This window comes from Zonotrichia leucophrys, chromosome 4 (assembly GCF_028769735.1).
Source record: "Zonotrichia leucophrys gambelii isolate GWCS_2022_RI chromosome 4, RI_Zleu_2.0, whole genome shotgun sequence".
Taxonomy (NCBI): domain Eukaryota; kingdom Metazoa; phylum Chordata; class Aves; order Passeriformes; family Passerellidae; genus Zonotrichia; species Zonotrichia leucophrys.
In genome coordinates this window covers 61,455,611-61,472,787 of record NC_088173.1, presented here as the reverse complement: position 1 = coordinate 61,472,787, position 17,177 = coordinate 61,455,611, and the positions used below count along the sequence as shown (strand labels likewise).

The following is a 17,177-nucleotide window of genomic DNA, read 5'->3' as shown; positions in this document are numbered from 1 at the left end:
TTATGTGTTTAGATGCAATTTAGAAAGAGGGTTGGCACTACTGCAGTTCTGTATAACTCGTAATAACAAAAATGGATATAGAGATAAACTGCACTGAGTAATTAGTTCTGATACTAGTCAAACATAATATAAATGTTATTTACTTATTTATTCTCTACCTCCTTAAGTTGACCTTACCAAGTATTACACAAATGTATTTATCACTTAACAAGCAGCAGGAAGATCTTGAACATGCTACACTGTAAAAAGAAAATCATTAAGAACACATAAAATAATGGAAAGCAGAGATATGCTGTAGAAAATAATTAGGCTGATGGACTTCCACTGCTTAAGGGGAGTGGCTGTTATGGAAAGAGAGGTAGCAAAGAAACCTTCAAAAAATTGTATCCAACTAAACGGAGACAGCTTTGACTAAGTGAGTAAAGAAATATGTTTTACAGGCACTAAGTCTCATTTGTCCTGAGGAATGTAAAGCATTTCAGAGATACAGATTCTGATTGAATAGACATCATTAGAAAATAAACCGTATGTAATGAATAGATTCAATGGAATCAGGCAGATTGCTAGGTACCACATACTGAAAATGAGTTTTCAAACAAATGAAACTAGACTAATTCCAGCTATCAATTTAATTCTTGGTGTGTCTGTGTGATACATGCCATTAGCTCCTTATAGGATATTGGTACTCAAAACATTTAAGTTCTTTTAGCTTCAGAATATTAGTTTGTATCTATGACCTGTAGAGTAGAAATACAATAAAGTTCTGTATGCAATTCAACACTGGCATCACAGGAAGATTCTCTACAGAATTTTATCTCTGTGGTTTTTCACTCTCACATCAACATAGATCTTAAAATATCTGTGTCCCATACAATTTTCAAAAGACTTAAATGAACTCAAATGGAAAAGATCTTAACCTGAAAATGATGGCACACTAAAGGTCTTTTGCAACAGACTGGTTAACCAGATTATTAGGAGAAAAAGCCCCAAAACTGTAGGAATACATGTAAAGGAAATAATGTATCACATTTCTTAAAGGCTCTATAAATGGTAGTTAGAACACTTTTTCTGACATTTTCCTATGTTACATTTCTAAGCATTAATGTGTAGCCTCAGTATCCAAGTACTACCACAGCTGAGCATCCTGATGCAACTCCAATCAAAGTGGGCTTGTTCCTGAAATACTGAATGTATCTCATAATATATCTAAGCATTAAAAGAAAAATCCTAAAAGATACACAACAATGTAAAATAATAATGGGCTTAAAAAGTATTTAATGGCTGACGCTTAGGAGAAGAGGAAAAGTTATGTGTATTTTATTAGTTACTTAAAATAAATAGATTATTTAAAATGTCTTGGAATTGTAGCCATTTTGGTTTCAAAATATTATGTACCTTAAAAGAGAAAAGAATCTTTCCACAAAATTTAACCTAGATATTAGAGAGTATTAATGGAAGAGGAATGAGAAATTCTTGAAAGAAACAGTCCTTCCTGCTGAAGTGCAGCTTATGAATTTTATAAATGGTATTCTCTGCTTTTTGTGACTGTACAGATGACATTTTTGTTAAATTGCTAAATCAACATGATTATTTGTCTATGATGTGTCCAAATTTATTTAGCTAGGCTTCAATTATGTGTATGACACTGATTGAAAATTTAACAATTACACAAAAAATTATCTGAAATGAAATTAGAATTTGCTTGCTTTCACCTTCAAACACTTGCTGTCTGACTAGGTCTACCTATACTGTGCTTTTCTTTGCCAATGAAAATTTTTTTCAATCTGTATGTGGAATATTTCTTATTATCTAAGAAATATTGCCAGGTTGACATCCTTGCTTGATGTGAACAACTTGGAAAGACTGGTAAATAGATTTGTTACTTCAGGGGGAGATTATCACACATTTCATATCTTGGCATTTCTGGTCTATAGCTCATCTAAAAGGCAGCAGCTTAAATCTTTGTCATAGCCATCTGTTAGTTGTAACGCTTCAGTTGCAATATATAAAATTTTGTTTTGAATAAATTATTTTTTTATCATATGGATTATTTATAATTGCCTATTGCCACTCCTCCACTACTGCATCTTTCTGTGTTTCAGTGACATATACATTAGGATGACATTAAATATTTTCTGCCTCTGCTCTCATGGAAATCACAGGATTGCCTTTTAGAATATGTTGTAACTTTCTGCCTGATGATGATTTCAAATTCTATCAAAGAGGTCTAGGCTTTACTACAGCTTGTAAGTGATTCAAGAGTTGCAGAGCTTATTAGTACTATTTGTTACAAGAACTTCTATATCTTTTGGGGGGAAAGTAAATATATTTATGTATATTTCTGTTTGGAAATTGTGACATCCCTCCTTTGGAGCTATCAATTCCGAAAGAAGTAGCACGTATTCAGAAGTGCCTTTGAGATGCTGCATAGGATGATAATATGATACGAATTCTTCAGACTGATTATTGTCTTATGTAGGTTTCAAAATTCAGGAAGGGAGTTTTAATTCCTGTCAAGGTCAGTTGAATTTATGGACCTAATCCATCATACTTTCTAAGTGATAGCTTAACAAACACAGAAAAGAAATTTAAAAATTCATGAACTGTTTATAGTCTTCTCTGAACTGTAGCAATACCATATATGCTCTATGGTATATTAAATTTGCATTATTTAGTATTTTCATTCTCTTTATTCTTTTACAAGCAATGTAATAAAATACTAATTAAAACCCACGTTTGTCACTGAGGAAACTCAAGATTTGTCTACAGTTTCAATGATTAATTAACTTCTGTATATCCTTAGGTAAGTTGTGCCTCCAGACACATAGATATCTATAGGCATAGATATGCACTTTCAGTCATGGGTTGCATTGGAGGGAATGCGTAGAAGACACTTCAGAAAAGAAACAACTAATTTTTCTGTCGTTGAAGCAAGAGTCCTAGAAATAATACCTTGTTGATATTTTTCTAGCCAAATAGAGGAACATTTGAGGATTTGAGGTGGAGTGACCCCCGGTTATAAACCACACAGTGTTCAAACCAGTCTGTGTATGCATTCTGACTTTGGACTTGATACTCTGGGGAGAAGCATGTAGACTGAGACAGGGTTATGATGTTTAATTGAGGTATTTATTGATATTTTACTTCTTTTATTTCTCCTGAGAGTCTCTCTGGCATGTGTCCAGGTTTATCATCCTCTACTGCTCATTAGTTTCTGTATTAAGAAAATAAAATATTGTGCACTAACTAAACAGAAACACAATGCAGCTGTAGCAAAGAGGCAAGCTAAGCAGCATATAAAGAATGGCTCTCAGTGGGGATATTAAGGGCAGAGTAGAGATTGGTTTATATTTCTTCAGAAACTGGCTCTGTACTGCTCCATTTTGAGATTTATGTTTTCTCTCGGGAAGTCATAACACTTGCAGTTAAGTACACATGCGGTCTATAAAATAATCTTCAAACTAGATATTGATCAATCAGTCAATTCACGTAAAAAAAAGAAGAAAAATATAAAAAATTGCTTTTATTTTGCAATATTCATGAATTGGAAAATTTAGTTCAAAAAGTTTTGAAGTTCTTTCATATTACACAAATAAAACAACTGCAAAAACATTTTGATAGGTTTTTTGCAATTCAGAGCCTAAGCAGGTATATTTTGCTATAAAATTCGTTTGGCATTTTGTTTTTAATTGTCTACAGAGACTGAGAGATTCTTGTGATTGTTCATTCACTTCCTACTTCTTGGGGGAGGAATGAAAAGTGATCAGCAAGAAAACAAAATATTGAGAAAAACAGTAATATGTTTTTTCTCAATTTTTTTATAGTATTAAAACTACGGTATAAGCACTTCTCTGTATGCTCCCTCTCTAAATCACAGACCTGACCAACTAATACATTTTGTTCAGGTATTAATTGACATTAAAGCTGATAAAAACCCAGTTAAGGTCTTACATGTTGATTTGAAGAGAAGCCATTCTTTTTTAGATCCCATATGAAGAAATAAATCTGTGGATTACTTAGACCACATTGCAAGTATTCTTTCTTCTAATATGTCCAACATGGTGTTTGCATTGTGGATTTATACCTGACACTAATCTTCATCCAATGTCTCTCATCTCAGAATATTTTGATTTTCATATAAGTAGTGTAATGCTGAAATTTAATAAAGAAATTTAAAACAATAAAGTTTTATCTTTTTCATGTCTTCCTGAAAAACAGAGGATAAAATTTTAAAATATGTTATCATTTTGTCTTTTTTTTTGCCAAAAAATTCCACAAATAATTTACTAATAAGTTCAGATTCCAAGCATAAGTAACAGAAAATTTAAAATTCTCTTTAATAATAACTCAAAAAATATAATTTAACATCCATTTTAAAGTACTTTTATAAATTTTAGTAATCTATTTTTCAGCTCCTTGAATATAAGAGAAAGCCTGTTTTCAGAATCTCATTGATTCTGAAATATCATTGATCAGTGATAGTCCTTCAAAAGAAATCTACACAGGAGGAACAAGAGGAATGTAGTTTTAGGTTCAGATTGCTACCTGAATCTGAAAACCTTCAGTTCCTCACTAGGAGACCCAGGATAATATTTTTTTTTTCATTTTGGAAATGGGGTAGTAAAATCTTAACTACAAGTATGGAGTGGTTCATAAGGAACAAATTTGATTAAAAAATGACACTGAGATCAGGAACATAAAATCATATTGCCAATAATAGCACCATAAATGTGATGGGAGAGTCAGCAGGTGATGGATGCAAACAGAATAAATTTTTCACACAGAAAAATGTCCCACCATCACACTTATGTTATGCTCTCTTTAAAATAAAATTACAATGAACATTAAAAAAACAAAAAAATTCCTTGTCTATTCCTTACCAAATAACTCTTTTAGGTGTGGCAACCATTTGTATAGAAAATACTTCTGAAATGCCATTGCTTCTAATATATGTTTTTCTTTTTCTTTCTAATATACCTTGAGGAAGTCTGCATTTAGGAAAGAAGATATGATGTAATAGCTAATCCAGGAGCTGTAAGTAAACAGGGTTTATTACTGCTATGATAATTAATTATAAAAGAGGAAATATTTTTATATGACCAGCTTGTTTCAGAGGCAGAACTAACCTTAAGCACAAAATATAGTCAGATTAAATAACCATTGTGCACAGAATATTTTCTCAGGTCTCACTCCTGAAGAGCCAAAGCTATTTCTTTAGAAATAAAAACCTGTGTGTTTAATTTCTTTTGTGCCATGGACAAAACACTTTATTGTTTATATGTAAGTACTTAAATATTGATTTACTGGTAGTGCCATTGGTGAACATTGGTGATGTGATGATCAGAAGGATATGATCAGAAAGGTTGGTCCATACAGACAAAATAAAACTCTAGCTATTATTGCTTAGTCAAAGTAATAGGAAAAGAAATTGGAATTTTTGTTTGTTTGCTTGCTTGCTTGTTTATTTAGATTTCATAGTGCTTTAGAATAGAATTTATTTTACAGTGAGAAAAATCATTTGTCTCATGTCAAGATCAAAGTCTTTTATGGAGAATTAGGCTCCATTTGAATCAAAGCATAATGCATTTTGACATGAATAAAGTCTGTATTTGTAATCCTGCACTCAATCAAATTGAGTAAAGCCACCACAGACAAAAGATTTTACTCAATTTTTAACTAATAACAGCCCAACTATTGTGATTTACCAGCATCTCTAACCCTTTTCTAGACAGCAGGTACAGTCTAGTTATGAAAAGAGATGCCATACAAACCTCTACATTCAAAACTGGCTTGATTCTACCCAAATTTTGATTAATAAAACCAACCAATCATGCAAACAAAAACCCAGGTAACACTGGACAAAACAGGCAGAGAAAATCTGATTTTTTTTTTTTTAGGAAATATTATTTTTTAAAAAATACTAGCAAGATATGGACTTGAATCAACCCTTAAACACCCAGATTTATATCTTTAATTTAAATTGTTCTTTTTAATTTGAATACAATGATAAAGTTAGTCAAAGGACCAATGTCAGCTGCAAAATTATATTTTTGTTGAGATTGTTTCGTGGTTTGTTATCAGCGGTAAAAATTACCTAGTTGAACTGAAAGTTAACTCTAAGTAAACCATGGCAGATCCTTCAATATTAAAGGAGAGATGGAGGTATTTGTTGAAGATAAGAGTATATCTGCCTCAGATACATGCAGTGAATGTACAGTTCTTGCACTTATACTGACAATAGGATTCATCTTACTGAAAGGTGACAAAAAAGAATTTGGATAGCTAGAGTAGGCTAATCATTGAGAGCTCCTCACCAGAGGAGAGAGATAAATGCATTGCACTTGGCTCCATGTGAAGACAGGTTTAAGGTAGGTTGAACGCCTTCACTTCCAGAACTGCCTCTCTGTCTTTGCAGCCTAGAGAGAGATTCCAGATGTGTAGCTATGACTAGAGACTCAGCATCAAGTTATGAGACAAAGGTCTCACCAGCCACTGCTTTAGATAAACTTGTTAGAATTTTACCTCAACTGATGTTTCTCCTGCATATAGACATGTATAAGCAATATACATATTTCTATATATTAAAATCTGTATAGTTTTGAGAAATATATTGAATTCAGATCATTGATAAAATGATGACAAGTGTTTACCATTTTATTATTTTCACTTTCTCAGCTGCCTATCTCCCCTATGCCAATAAAGTCAACAAATTAAGTCAATGACAAACTCAATGACAATTTTCATTGCCCATCTTCTTCCTGGCAGGAGTGGTTTTTAATCCACTGACTTGCTGACAGCTTTTAGAGAAAAATGTAAAACTTTATTTCTAACAATAAGATTTTTCTCCCCTTCAAAAATTCTGTTGAAGTTCCTATTCCAAACTTTTTTTTCAAAGTTCAAAGATGGGCTTTAGACACCTTTTGAAATAATTACTAAAAAGGATAAATCTAATCTCTTTTGTGTCAAGAAAAAGAAGAAAAGAGTTTTCCTGAAGAATGTTGATTTTGTTTTCCTTCTTCATTATCTTTAATGTGGAAGAATTTCTGTGTGACTGAATGGGAATGAGGATGAGATCTGGGCAAAAGACCATCCTCAGGAGATGTTTCTTCAGAGACATTCCAAATTCAGTTGCAGTAAGAAGGGTGAGGTGTTTATTAGCATGCAATTTTATTAGGATGTATTCAGACATGAAACACAGCTATGTTCAGCAAAATATAAATAATGTAAAAAAATCATCCACATCTTTTACTTAAAAATTACCCATTTTTTATCCTGTGGATCTCATGTAGGGCTCAGAACAAAGAGAAGAAACTGCGAGACAGAGGTGATGGATAGAGAACTCTAATTAGAATAAAATGTTTGCTAAACAAGGCTACAACTACTTTGCAATTTATTTTGCAACTTGCAGCTGGTATCGAAATAGTTCACTAGAAAGAATTTATTAAAGGACAAAACTAGTGGATTTACTGATGTAACTCAAAGTAAAAATGTCAACACCATAGAAAAAGTTCAGTCCCTCTCATGGATACCATGTCATGATTTCACTATTGGATTTAAGTGCTCAATCTCTCTCTAAAGGAAATTGCTTTAACTGACTTTGTATTAGCTAAAATGATACAAAAAACTATTTCTTTGGTGCCTTTGCTTGTAATTTTTTTGGTTATATTTTCAAAACTTCTTAAATGTTACTGCTGAGAGCTGTCAGAATGCAAAAAAAAGCAAAGAAAAGGTTTGCAAAGTTACTACTAAAGATACTCACTGTGCTAATATTATACAGTCCCCAGTGATCCTGTCTTCTATCAGAAATTGTATCAAGAATCACTTTGTGAGAAAATATCATGAAATATATTTTTTTCATTGAGATTCTCACTGTATTAGCTGATTGGAAAAGTAGCAGCAGTAGGTAGGAGTTTATAGCAGGATATAAAGAGCAATAGCTGCTTTAAAAGCTGCTGCTTTGATCCATGAGAAATGGATCCATTATTACCCTGAGAAGTACCCTTAGTTTTTCTTGTATGCTTATATGTCCAGAAGAAGAGTAAAATGCTTGTACATCTAAAACGATTGCCTACACTACCCAAAATTGTGGGTCTTAAAACTGAAGAACAAATCTGTTGCAGATGAACTAAACCTCGAAATTTTATAATTTTTCTACAGGTGGATGTTAGTCAGATTTTAATAGAGTGGAAACAATATATAGAAGTTTAAAAGACCTATCTAGTAAGAAAATGGGCAATGTTAGAACTCAGTAATTCTCTTGTAGAAGTTAACATTACCATTCAGCAATTTCTCTGTGAAGCCCTACCATCTCTTTAGAATAGTTTCATTGCTTGAAGGTCCCTCTGAAATATTTTGAGCAATTAGAAATTCAAACTGAGTTGAGCAATATGTCCAAGACAGATTTTGGGTTTTGGTAAGGCAAGAAGATGCTGCCTGTGCAGGTTTGACCATGGATGTGAAATGTATTTGTGCTGACTGTGTTAGCCACAGTAGAACAAAGAAACAGAAACATAGGGCAATGTGGGCAACGGAGTACTCAGTCTTGAGATAAAAAATCAAGAATTCCTCTAGGGAAACTAATCATAGATTATAACTCCTGACATATGATTTTATTTTTCACATATTGAATATTTTAATAAAACAGTTAAAAAAGAATATTTTAGTATTTCACATCTTTTCAAATTTACCTCGCTAGTTTTATCCTGGACTCATATACAGAACACAAACACACAAAGCATCAGTTTTTAATAAGAATAAACAGAATAATAGATAAGCAGTCACACAGAACTGTGGTGTTAGTCTGTCTCAGGATAAGTTGACATAAATCATTAGCGCTTTGTTTTTTAAGTTTGGCTTATTTGTTTATTTCTTTAATATTTTAGATTCCTAAAATCTACATATAACCCTCAAATAACTACAAAAATAAAGACTGGTTTTCCTTTCTTTTTTATCCTTGTTGATTTTCAGCCTTCTTACTTTCTCATAACACTCTGTCCCATATTCCTCTTGAGAACGATGCCCTTTTGTTAACAATTGCTTATATCCTAAGGGGGCAAGCACTTCTGCAGATAGCAGTGGACCCTGAAATATTACATCAGCTCACTCCAAGGGAACTGACTTCTCCTTTGTTTCCTTACTTATGCATTCCATCATCAACTTAATAAAAAATTTGGAAAGGAGTGTTACAACTACCTGTTCTAAGCTTCCCACTTCTCCCTCTTTTAGTGGCTGGGGACCCAAGACTCCAAGGATCAACTCAAATAAGACAGCCTTGATTCACACAGGAGGAATGGTGAGAAAGTCTGCAGAGATATAAGAAAGGTAAGATTACAGAGTTAGGATTGTTAAAATGGCATTGTTTGGTGCAGAAGGATTCAGGAGAGAAAAAAGCTGCATAGAAGGTTATAAAATGTTAAAGAAAGGAAGGGTAGTTGAGCTAGTGCAAAAATGATGACTGGGGTCAAGTTATCTGTGTTAACAGAGAGTGGATGGTGCCAGCTGAGCAATATTAAGTCTTGGTCTGGCGTTTGCAAAGGCTGATGGAGCAGCCTTTCTTTCTCTCAAAAGATGCCAGCCAGGGCAGCAAAGACTGCTTGGATACCTTAGCAGGGTGAAAAATCCTTTAATCGTAAATACAACAGTTTCCTAAAGCTTGGAGTAATTCTTGGAAGAGGAATGAACCTTTGTGTTTTTATGATCTTTACGTGCTTTTTCTCCCAAGATTTCAAAAGCCTTCAAAAGCCTAAGTGTAAAAAATTGCAGCATCTTCCAGTGAATACAACAGATGACATATAGTTATCCTACTATTAATACTGCACCACTGAAATAGAGCTAAAAGGTCCTAAAAATATAGAAAAATTACTAGAAATTAAGAAAACAGAAGAATCCCCAATTATTATGCTTAGGAGGTTGCAGGTTCTTCCTCGTTTATCCTAGGGCATTTTTTTTGTGTTCATTTGCTTTGCTGATCCACCACAGTCTTTCATTTACCTAGATAGCCTTCCTCCTGTAATCACTAGGTTTTTCTGTCACATCTCTTTCTATATTAATTACTAGGCATATAGGTAGCTTTACAGGGTTTCAGAAGAGGTCTAAAAATCCTAAGTATTCCTTTACAGGATCAGGCTAGACCTGGAGGCATGTATAGAAACTATTAGAGGTTCAACTTTCAAAACCTGAAAGTCTCCAGCTGTTCCTATGGTAACCAATTAGATCACTGGATTGAGAGGTACAGCTTGTTCTGAAAAGGGAAATTTTTAAAACCAGGGATTTCATACCAGTTTAAATACTGAAATAGATTGCTATCACAAACAGTGGGCAACTAGTCTTTGTTGCTTTCCTCTGCTTCTCCTACTGAGTTAGTTTTTTCTCTCTTTAGAGATGTTGTGGCTTTGTGTGATTTGATCAAGTAGCCATGCTTTTGGACTGGATTGCTCAGCATTTGGTCTGCATTTATAAAACTCCACAGATCAATTATATGAATTTCCTTATGTGGGTCTTTCAACAATTTTAAACCTGAAGGAAATAGTTTTAATAAGAAACAACTTTGCATATAGACTAAATAAGTGCTAAATTTAGACATATCATTCAGCTGCACTACTGCAGCTTTTGTCTCCTCCACTGATATAATTAATTACTGCAAAATATTTCTCCACTGCAAACCTATTTAAATCCATAAACAAAGGTAAGAGGGTTATTTTTGCAAAAAAATCTATTTAAAACTGTAAAAGTATCTTTCAATACATAATTTATAATTAGCAAAAATGATTAATAATTAAAATATAAGATAATATTTTAGAAAGATCAGAAGATCAATTTATATTTTAAACACAGAAGACTCTTTCTGTGTGTCTGGAATCAAATAGTCAGGCTTGTTCACCATGCGTGTATGTGAGAGAGATAACACTCTCACCAGTATGGTACAGTCTTGAATGGTCCATATTCATCAAGGAAAGAGAACTGTTAAATCACACTGCACAACAGCAAAGCACAGGAATAACTCAGTTATAGTGAACAGGGGTTTTTTACTTCCTGCATATGACCTTACATTTCTCTGTTCTGGTAATATACTTGAAAATGTGTATTCTGTCCATGAAAGACTCCAAATTGCTCCCTCAACTTTCTTTCATACTGAGTGGCCTCACCAGATGTATCATCTATGGATAGTAATTCTAGGTGGTATCCAAAAGTGGATTTGGAAAAACACACAAGGTTGCCCTGGATGCTTGTCCTGAGGTATCTGATGAACTCAGGTGGCTAGCAGGCAGATACAGTAAGAACCTTCAGGGAAAATCAATTGTCAGAGATGTAATGCATCTATGGTGGGTAGTTAAGAATTTAGTTGCAGTTTAGTTAAGAATTAAGAGGAAATTAAAAGTAAAATTTATATTTTAAGAATATAGTACATGTGCTCACTTCTATCACTTCATTGGTCTCATTGTTCTCTTTGCACCATGGTTTTGATAATGCAATAATGAGCAGAGCCACATAAGTGTGAAATTGGGTTGGGAGAAGAGATTCACTTACCCAGAGCCCTTGTGTTTTTCTGATTTCTTAAAAGGCAGAACAGAAAAAAATGGGTAGCTGTACTTTATGGGAAAATGTCCTGCTGTTTCTAAGTAATGACCTTGTAGACAGCTTCAGCACTTCTGTAAGAAATTCTGTTTAATTATTTTATACATTTTTTTTAAATTAATAATTGGAGTTTTTAAAATTCCTAATCATTGTATATATGGTAACTCAATGTAGGAAAAGAAAACAAAAATCAGAAATTAGAAAGCAGACTTTTTCCATCTATAAACAATTTGACAACTGATAAAAGCGTATGCATTTGAATATACAAAAAGAAACACTAACGAATACACAGATTTCCTATTGGTACATTTTTCTATTCCTTACATGGCAGAAAAGGAAAGGAGAAGGCAGTATTGTAGAATCTCTTTCGTGCAAAAAGATAATCTACTGGGTATTGGAGTTCTAATAAACCCTTTTGTGACTTTCTTTTGCTGCAGGTTTGTAATGGTCCAAGGCATTTTAATAATTAGTCTACAGGGAGCCTTAATAGACTAGGGCAACTCTTAATTAATTTAATCCCCAGTACATGAGTTGACCAGGAGACATCAAACCACATTTTTGCTTGGAGGGTATGTGAACTCAGAGGAAATCTCATTTTTTAGCTGCTTTGGTGCTGCATTTTTTCCTTCTAGCATAGTTGGTTGTAGCTAAACACTTTGTGCCATTCTGTCCTGTAGCAACCAGGAGCTTTTATTTCCAGTAGAGTTAATAATAAATGAAGATGGCAATTTCGGCATATTTTTAAGGTGCAAAAATTGTCATAGGATGATGTTCATATGTGGTTAAAACAGTAGGAAATTATTTTGCTTAATTTTTTTGCTATTTCTCTAGTGTGTATTTCTGATGCTTAAAAAACTCTAGACCTGTTTAAATATGTGAAAATATACTGACAATGTTTTTAACTAGAGTAGGTTTTAATTAGACATATTCTGTACTTCTATGATTTGGTACTGAGGACAGTATTCAAGTATAGGATTATGCTCCAAACATGCTTTATAAGTATTCAGTTTGTACTTGATATTCTGTTCTTGCTTCTTATCAAGATTTGTGGCAAGTCTTAATAGCAGAAGAAAAAAATTAACTTCCTGAGGCAGCCTTTCTCTTTTCATTTCTATGTTACTATTCACATATGCAATAATACTTTTAATGAAGTGCGTGTTGCTTTAGGAATATAATCCTGAGGTACCTAAAGCTGTGTAAAACTAATGATTATCACTGAATTGCATGTAGTGTCACTGTGGGCAGCCTAACAGTGATGAAAGGGAAAATGTCAGTATAATCACAAAGCACCCATGTGAAAGACTAAGCTATTCTAAGGTTCATATGCTTCTGAATCAACATTGTTAGCAACAGAATCTACTAAGCACACCTATGTTTATTCTTTCAAGTGAGTTGTTTTGGTGTTGGTATTTTTAGCATTTGCAGCTGATTTCCAACTAAATCTATGAAAGGTACATTTAAATTAAGTGATTTAAGAGAAAAATCACTGGGCAAAGAATTTTAATCTAAGCTGTGACACTAGGATACTGTTTAGCTCTTCAGGGATCCAATTTGTCTTTCCCAGCTGCTGAATGCCTTAGGGAACACACCTTAATACTCATTCCATTAGAATCTTAATCAACATCTCTAATGTTACAAATAAGTTTAAAACTAGTTGCAATCAGGTTAACCAAACTTTCATCTGGACACTTACAGATCTCACTGTCAAGGAAAGGATACTTATTTAACAGTTGCACAGGATCTGAATCAGTGAGAGAATAGAGAACATAAATGCTTTTGTGATATATAAAATCATAAAGTTTTAGGATATTTCCTGAAAAGGGATTTTTTCTACCATTATAGAAAGAATTAGCTATATCTATGTGTATTGCACAGTGAAGCATTATAAGAACTCAAAAACTATATCAGTAGTAAAATTGCACACATATTTGTTCCTGCTATTAATGTCAAATTTAATTCTCCTCATTAAAACACTTCCATTCTATTTCAGTAATGTTGCATATATTCAAAAGCACTGCATTTTATATTGAATTCAATTTCGTATATTATTAATCCCCTTATACATAGGAAAATTCAATCTCTTAAAAAATCTTGATGTAGTCAGTTTAATTTCCATAACTATAAATCTTTTATAACAAATGAGTTTTAATTAGTTGCTGTCCTTGGCCATGTACAAGAGGAAGGAATCATCCCCCAATTAATCTATTGTTAGGTTACACTGAATTAAAAAGTCCCATATGCTTAGGATGCTCAGAATACTGTCTTCCCAACTTAATAGACATTGACTCATAAATTTCTAATATTTTTCAAGTGTTTCCCTTTGTTGCTGTTTTAGAAAAGAGGCCATTTTTTTAAGCTTTATGGGCTGATAGGATAACACTAGAAAATAATTCCAGAATTGTCTATAGATATACTCAGGTATAAACTGAATCGAGATCTCCAAACAAATATCCCTAAACTTAGATTGCTTGAAGCTTCTCAATTTTCTAATTTACTTTTATTTGGAGTATAAAATTAAAGGGTGTTGGGTTGATATATGGTCCAACTGAATTCAGGAGTTCAGGAACAGGCTTGATTAATCCCCATCTTTACTTCCTTTTATATTTCACCATTCTAAACTTGCCTGCACTTTCATGGAGTAATGTGAGTTGCAAGATTGCTCAGAAGTCATCCAGTCCAGCCTTAGGCCCCAAAAAGGGTCAGACCAGGTCTGCCAGGTCATTGTGCACTCACTCTTGCAAATTTCCATGCATCTGCTAACCCTAACCCAACCTCCCTGTCTGTCTGTCTGTCCCATCCCCAGCAGGGCCCAGGGCCAGGCTGGATGGGCTTTGGGCACCCTGGGCTGTGCAAGCTGTCCCTGACCATGCTGAGGAGTTGGAAGTAGATGATCTTTAAGATCCTTTCTGACACAGGCTATTCTATGATTCTGATGAGGAAGTTTCTCCTTTCTCCCCAGTATTTATCTGAGATTTTATGTCTGGTTTTGTTGAGAGCACCAAGAAGGAAAGGGACAGGAAAGATATTACATGTAATTTATTTCTATGACATTGAAATGAAAATAAAGGTTTTATAGTGACATTTCAATAAAGAGGTGTTTCAAATGACCTGGAACAGAATGACTAAATATCTAAAATTCTGTTTATCTAATGCTTCCTTTCACATTTAGGGTCACTTTTTTTAATGGAGGAACTAAATACTATGTTTGATTTTTAATATAATTATATTGACCTAATTAAGCAATGACACAACAAGAGTTACAATATTTGAGTAGGTGATTGTTGGGCTTTTTCTTTGTGCAATTTCCAGCAAGCTAGCTCAATTAGATAAGCTGTCTGTGAGCTAAAAAAATGTAACATAATGTGCTACAACTACAATTTTTGTCAGGGTGGCGAGATACTGCATAATTAGAAAAGCAGCACAATTGTCACTCTCTCCTTAAAGGCAACAAGCTTTGTCTGCATGGTGCCAATGGGCCCCATGCAAACACTTGGTTCACAGCCACATCATTACCACAAAAATGTGCCTGCATTACTGCAAAACGTGTCTGAGATGTGAAATAAGTAATGTTACAGGTTTTCTTCATATGTGAAGCAGTGAAAAAGGATTAGTTATCTAACTTCTATTAAAGATTATTCAAAAGCTGAGACTAACTTACCCTAGATTGGCATCTCTGCATTATTCATCTTATCTCCTCTCGTGATCCTGCACACATTAAGCATAAAGGAACATGCAGAGCTGTGAATTTTATATATCAAGATCCCTAGATGTCTGAAGTATCTCTTCTCTGCTTGGACAGCATAAGTCACTTAAGAAGCCAGGGCTCTCACCTATTCCCAGTTAGTATTGGAATGTAGTGCTTATTTTCAAGAGATTTCAAGTTGGCAGTGCAACCTTGTGACAATGAGGATGAAGCCATATGGGGCTCTATTAACAAGAGTGCAGACAGATCTTCAAGAGATGTGGCTTTTCTTCTCTATTGTGCAGCTTGGAAGGCCATGCCCGGAGCACTGCGTTTGTTTTTTGTCTCTTCAATGAAAAAAATAAATAAATCACATCCTGGAGACAGTCCTTCAGAAGGTAAGCAAGATGATAAAAGGGACTGGGCTACATAAGGAGTAAGAAGGTGCTCGGGGAGCTGGCTTAAGTGAAAAAGGTTAAGAGGGGATCTTCTTGGTCTCTTTGGTTACCTGGTGGGAGGTTACAGTGATGATAGAATCAGCTCCTAGTCAGAAGCACACAAAAATTGATTTTTCAAGCAATAGACAACAATTGCAAAAAAGAAAATTCTGAGTAGGTATTAAGTGGAAAAAGATCACAGCAGAGGGATAAAATACTGAACCAGATTGTCCAGAGACGTTAAGGAATATTTATCCTTGGAGATGATCAGAACTCCACTGGCAAATGCCCTGAACAAGCTGTTCTGACTTTTCAGTTGGCTCTGCTATGAGGCAAGACCACCTTACAGGATTCTCCTCCAACATTTTTTTTCCAGTGAATGGTTATTATAACTCCAAGATTAAATTATTCTATTTTTAGCTGTGGTTTTAGCTATTACTGACCCTTCCTGATCCAGTTTAATAGGTTAGCAGTGAGGCTGCTGCAAAAGTTAAAAGGTTTTCCCAAGATTTACAAATCTACTGGTTTTACACAAGCTTATTTGATCTGTTGAGTCAGCAAATAGTTAGCAAAAACCCTTTGAGAACGCAAAAGTCATTTTCATGGGAATTTCAGATTAGATAGGTATGGACTAGCTGGTGGAAAGTACTAGACCAAGGAGGGGACTCTAGTAGTAAGGTAGAAATAAAGCTAGGAGTGGTTTGAATTGGTACACAGGAAATAGGAGAGCAGCTAAGCTTATTTAAATAAGAGATAGTCTAAAAAGTGTGGAGAGAGCACCGGGAAGACTTACTACTGTTGTCTCCTTACCACAAAAGTGTCATACCTTCTTGGTGTTTCTCATGGGCATCACCTCCAAGCATTGACTCTTTCTTCTTCACAAACCAGAGCCAACTACAATTCCCTTTTTACCCAGCCACCTTGCTCTTTTATAGCACTCTTCTTCTCATTGGTTACAGCTGTGGCCTGGTAAAGTCAGCCCTGTTCCTAATCTTTGCTAGTTGGCTCAGCTGCAACTCCTTAGGGGTAAGATTACTTTCTACACTATCTTTCTTATATTCTATCTCCCTACATTTTACCACCACTTAAGTGAAGGCAGTGCAGGATGGGCTGACAGAGTTGAAGGAACTCACAAAGAAAACTTGAGGAAAGTCTCACAAAGCATAGCAGCAAGAAACCAGGTTGTGTACTGAGTGACACTGAACTGTGAATAAAACATCAAGGCACCATACCCATTATCACCCTGCCACAGGCAGTTTTAGCTACAAGGGACTAAAAAATAGCACAACTGTGTTTTGAGAACTATGCTAACAAGAACAAATAGCAAGTACATGGAGATATTCTGGGTTAAATAATCTGAACAGTTAAGACTAAGGTTAAAAAATTGTTCAGGTCACAGGGTAACATGACCTAAAGAGACAATAACACAGAGTAAATCAATCAAAATCCCATTTATGTAGAATTGTATTCATGTAGCATCTTTC

At 34.3% G+C, this 17,177-nt stretch overlaps 1 long non-coding RNA gene across 7 annotated transcripts; it reads right to left on the bottom strand.

Annotated features, from left to right (window-relative positions):
- Window positions 1-8,613: 8,613 nt before the first annotated feature.
- On the bottom strand, window positions 8,614-16,588 carry LOC135447489 (uncharacterized). Of its 7 annotated transcripts, none has more exons than XR_010440168.1 (4): window positions 16,520-16,583; window positions 15,233-15,764; window positions 9,193-9,302; window positions 8,614-9,081 (listed from the first exon to the last, which is right to left on the bottom strand). It is a non-coding gene; the product is annotated as an uncharacterized LOC135447489 (long non-coding RNA). The 7 variants fall into 7 exon arrangements; XR_010440167.1 differs by having other exon boundaries at window positions 8,614-9,302; window positions 15,233-15,279; window positions 15,405-15,764; XR_010440163.1 differs by having other exon boundaries at window positions 8,614-9,302.
- Between the last annotated feature and the right edge of the window lie 589 nt (window positions 16,589-17,177).